General features: G+C 35.7%; 1 pseudogene; it reads left to right on the top strand.

The window, feature by feature from the left end:
* Window positions 1-506: 506 nt before the first annotated feature.
* On the top strand, window positions 507-1597 carry LOC114685125 (annotated as a pseudogene).
* The last annotated feature ends 4061 nt before the right edge of the window (window positions 1598-5658 follow it).

Below are 5658 nucleotides of genomic sequence, written 5' to 3'. Positions count from 1 at the left end.
CACAAGCACTGAACTCATATACACATACACATAATTTAAATATGAAAGTAAAATCTTTAAAAATAATAATAAAATACTCAATGTTTAGAAAATAATTAACTTGATAAAAGTACTAAGAAACTCCATACAAGTACCAGTATCTCAATATTGGTTTTCTTATAGGTTACCTACATTCTTCTTTAAAAATTCCCAAACTGCATAAAACCAGCAATCCTTCTTTTTGCTTATGAATTATAAACAAAACTTTCATTTGTGTGTGTTATATGTACATGAATATGTGGGTGTGTATGCCAATGCAAAAGTCAAAGCAGGACATCAGATGTACTCCTCCATCAATCTCTGTCTTATTTCTTCAAGACAGTGTCACTAAACCAGAAGCTCACCAATTTGCCTAGGTGAGTTGGCTGGTGAGCTCTCAGGATCTGTCTCCACCCCCAACTGCTAGGCCATGCCTAGCTTTTACATGGATACTTAGGTCTTTATGCTTGCAGTGCAAGCACTTTTAACCACCAAGCCATTTCCCCAGCCCCAAACAAAATTTTAGTAATTTGCTTTCTCTTTTCTGCAGAAGTGAAGTAGTGCACAGTCTGGGTGAACATAAAGGTAGTGAATGTGGAGAAATCTTTAGCCAGATTGTAGGCTCAGTTGTGAACAAGAAAACTTTTCCTGGAGTAAAAAAGACATGTGCATGAAGATATGCTTATTGGTGATTCATCCCAAAGTGTACCTATTAGTGTGCATACTGGACACAAACATCATAAATATAAGCTATGTTGCAGAGGTCTCTATAAAGTTAAGGAATGTAGGAAAGCTTTCATTTATCCCAAATGCATTCTGAAGCATCAGAGTACTGGTGAGGAGAACACCTATGAATATAAGCAATGTGAGAAAGCCTTCCAGAATCAGAGCTACATTCAAATACATTTGAAAATTGTCAATGGAAAAAAACACATGTGTGTAAGCAATGTGGTAAATCCTTCATGAACCACAGTTTCCTTCAGTGTCATAAAAAGACTAACACTGGGAGGAAACCATATGTACAAAAGGAGAGTGAGAAAGCCTTGTCTAGTTTGAGTAGAATTAGAAGACATGAGAGAACTCAAACTGAAGAGAAACCTTACAGATGTAAGAAATGTGATAAAACTTTCAGTTATTTGAGTAACTTTCATGACCATGAAAGAACTCACACCAATGAAAAACCCTATGTATGTAAGCAATGTGGGAAAGCCTTTATTTACTATAATTCCCTTCAAAGACATGAACGATGTCACACAGGTGAAAAACCCTATGTATGTAAAGTTTGTGATAAAACCTTTACCAATCATAGTTCCTTTCACTATCATGAGAGGATTCATAGTGGTGAGAAGCCCTATGTCTGTGAATAGGGTAGGAAAAGTTTTATTTCCTCCCGCTCCATTTGAATACATGAACAAACTCACACTGGAGAGAAGCCCTATAAATGTAATCAGTGTGGTAAGGTGTGGGAGCCCATTTTCGTTGTTCCTAGTGGCTTTGCCCAGCAATTCCGCATAGAGGATGATTAGGACCATGGGCCTGAGTGCAGGCGTCTGAGATGGTCTGCACTTGGCTGTGCTGGGGGGGGAGGTCTTTTGCTCCACCCCCTTGGCATCTATAAATACCCTGGGGCAGAGACAGTCGGGGCCTATTGGAAAAGGTTCCAGGCCCTCTTGAGGCTATCAGTTATTTTCTATCTGTTTATCTCCACGATATTCTCAGCAATATAAATCCTTCTATCTAATATTTCCTTCTGCTCACACTCAAGAAAACTCTGGGGAGCTGTGGGGTTGGTGAGTTTTTAGTGTTAAAAGTTCTCTTCATCGCCATGCAAGAGTTCACAGAGAAGCAAAACCCTATGTATGCAAGCAGTGTGGAAAAGCCTTTACTGCTCACAGTTCCCTTCAATGCCATAAAAGAATTCACACTGGAGAGAAACCTTACATATGTAAACAATGTGGAAAAGCCTTTTCTTCTTTAAGTCATTGTCAAAGACATGAACAAATCCACTCTGGTAAGAAACCTTATGTATGTAAGCAATGTAAGAAAGCCTTCAGTACATGTAGTTCCCTTAAAAAAAAAAAAATGAAAAGATACATTGGAGAGAATTCCTAAGAATAGATTCTTCGAAGACTTCCTTATCACATAACATTTTTAGTAAACACAATAATATGTAGCAAAGAGAATAATGTCACTGTAAAGTTTGCAGACATGCTTCTAATCATCTTGCTTGAATTCACAAACATAATAGAAAATGATCTGGTAAGAAACTTGATGGGATGTGCAGAAGTCTTCAGTTCGACCATATTGAAGAATCCACTCAGTATTAAAACTTATCAAAGTAAAATAAATAACAAAAGTTATGGATTGTAGCAAATATATCAAATTTATAAAAGTCCCCTATTTAGTCAAGTCCTATAAAAATGTCTTATGAAAGAAAGGCTGATATAAAGTAACTTATATAGAATGTTCCAGAAATTATAACACCTAAAAAAAGTTATAAAAATTATGAGCATATTATGATTATTAGTCATTCAATATTAAAGTAGATTTATGGAATATTTATTGCTTTTTTTAAATGCAGGGGTTTTTTGTCTTTACCTATGTGTATATCTGACTATGTCTGCATATGAGCTTATGAATGCCAGTGGCCCTGAGGCCAGAAGAAAGCATCGGATTCCCTGGAATTGGTGTTATAAGCTGTTGTAAGCCACTTCATGTGGGCTTTGGGAACTGAATTCAGATCCTTTGTAAGAGCAGTATGTTCTCTTAAACACTGAGCCATTTCTTCATCCCCTGAACATTTTGTTTCTAATGGCAACTCTTTAGTTTTTTGGTTTTTGTTTTTTTCTTTTGGTTTTTTGAGACAGGGTTTCTCTTGTGTAGCTTTGCGCCTTTCCTGGAACTCACTTGGTAGCCCAGGCTGGCCTTGGACTCACAGAGATCCGCCTGCCTCTGCCTCCCGAATGCTGGGATTAAAGGCGTGCGCCACCACTGCCGGGCCTTTTTTTGCTTGTTTGTTTGTTTGTTTGTTTTTTAATATAGAGTCTCTCTAGGTAGCCCTGGTTGTCCTGGAACTCATTATCTAGACCAAGCTGGTCTTGAACTCATAGAGATCCACTTTCCTCTACCTTCTTATAGCTAGGATTAAAGGTGTGTGACATTACCCCCAGCAAATGGTCATTGTTGAAATGATAATTCTCCAAGGTTTGTTTAAGTGAAGGGGCTTCAGTTTGAAAATACTGACTTTTAAAGACAGATTTATTTATTTTTATTTTATGTGTATTGGTGTTTTTGCCCGCATGTATGTCTGTACAATGTGTATGCAGTGCCCTTGAAGGCTAGAAGAGGGCATCACATCTCCTGAAACTGGAATTACAGTGAGCTGCAATGTGGGTGCTGGAAATTAAACTCAGGTTTTCTTGAAGAGCAGTCAGTGCTTTTAGATGCTGAGTCATTTCTCCAACCCTATTAACATTTTTAATGAAGTCATGTTTTCATTTCATATTCAATCATATTTAATTTGTATGTAACTCAAAATATATGTCTAATATATAAGGCTTATTTTTCTTTTTTTTTTTTTAAAGTAACAGGTAGCCAGACATGGTCCACACAGCTTTAATTTCAGCACTTGGGAAGCTGAGGCAAGAGTATTGCCAAGAGTTCAATGAGTTCAATTGCCATGAACCTTGGCTATGTGATGAGTTCCAAACTAGTCATAAAAAGGAAAATGAACACAGTAATTTTCATTGATAAACCATTGAAAAATTAATATTTGTTGATTGTTGGAAACTTTCTACTGTCTGTAAGCAATAGTGGTCTCATTTTTTTTCCCCTCTCATCTTTATATTCTTTGTTATGGTTAATTTTCTTGTTTTGGTGACTATCTGAGAAACAAAAGGAGGAAATGATTTATTTGGGTTCATCATGGTATTATGAAGCAAAGAGTTCACATTATAGTGGTCACAAAGGTCTTTAACAGGTCATACAGGAAGAGTTCAGTACATGATGATAGAGCCCCAGGAAAACCTGACCAACCCACTTATTAGGTCAGAGTTGTCTTGACCCAGTCATTCTTTACAGATGACAAAACAAACATACCCAGATGTATGATTTACTAATGTCCTGAATGTCTCACAATTCAGTCAAGCTGATAAATTGTAGATTAACCTTAACATATAAAATGGTACTTGAATGGGGATTTTGTACTTTTTACTTCTGATGTTTTCCATAAGTTTTTTTTTTTTCATATTAGATTTCCTTAACTGTTTTAAACAGGGTGTTTGTCATTTATCAAATGTTGTCTTCATTTGAGAGAAAATTCTTGCAAATATCTCACAGTAGTAATGTTAGATAAAGTTTACATTATTGGCTTAAGTTTTCCTTTCCTCTTATATTGAGCCATTGTTAATGTGTGTTTACAAATAATGGTAAGGGGTTTTTTTTCACCTTGTATTTATTTCACTTTTCACTTATTTTTCTTTCGCTCATTCATCCAAAAGATACATTATGCTGGTGTAAGTGACTTCTTGCCAGAGAACACAAGAATCTTGCTTTTTGTGAAATAATATGTAATGAATTGTGCATCTGTCCACAAACCATAACTGAGAACATGCTTCAACATTAAGATCCTTCTTGATTTAATTTTTTGCAGGATTGGTATTCAGTTTAGAGGACTGAGTGGCTATTAAACATATGAGACACCCCCCTCCAGTTGATAAGCTGATATGAATGCAAGTCTATCTTGGGTAATCAGAATAGTTTTTAAGAGGCTGAAATAATGGGGTGAAGAAAAAAAGAACTAGGTCCATTATTGAGAATAAGGAAATATTGTTTTACAGATTTTAGAAATATACCTACAGAATGTCTTTTTGTGTGTTGATCCACCCTAGTCACTGAGGAATATTACTTTTTCATAAAATCTGGCCTTCCTATGAATATAAGGACAACCTCTGGACTTATAACATTATTTAAACACTTAAATATTTCCTATAATGTACATTGGATCCTGTCCTTCAATAAAAGAGATATATTTCAATTTTGGTGGAATTTTGTTTCAATAAAGCCAAAAAAAAATAAAAATATCCTAAGTTGAAAATGCACTTATTATACCTAACCTCCTGAATTTCAAATAGAGCCATGGCTACTTTGACCATGTCCAGATTACCTCCATTAGTCTATGGTTGAGTAAAAACAAACCAACACAATGTCAACTTTATAATATGTTGAAAAATTCAGTAATTCAGTGGATATTCTGTACAATGTGGTAGTTATTGTGCCAGATAGCAAGCAGACTGTACTGTCCCTGGATGCTACTGGCTAGCATCATGAGAAAGTAAGTATACTGCATATCACTTCTTCAGATATAGATGGTCCTTTGAAAATACAAGGTATTTCCTACTCAGTATATTTGTTCCATAGCATTTTAACAAGAAAAACTCACAAAAAAGACTACCAGGAATCCATGATTATCCTTGTCTCTGTTTAGAATATTAATACACTTCTTAGTATGCTTGTAATACTCCTTAAATTTCCTTGTAGGTTTAGCCAGAGAAATAGAAAAGAAGCCTAGGTAGGGACAGCATCTGTTATAGTGATTTATTTGAAGTAAGTGTCAGGACCTGTTGAACAGCACCTGAATAG

This window comes from Peromyscus leucopus, chromosome 22 (assembly GCF_004664715.2).
Source record: "Peromyscus leucopus breed LL Stock chromosome 22, UCI_PerLeu_2.1, whole genome shotgun sequence".
NCBI lineage: Eukaryota > Metazoa > Chordata > Mammalia > Rodentia > Cricetidae > Peromyscus > Peromyscus leucopus.
Note: the sequence above shows the minus strand (reverse complement) of the source record. Positions and strands in the feature narration are given on the sequence as shown.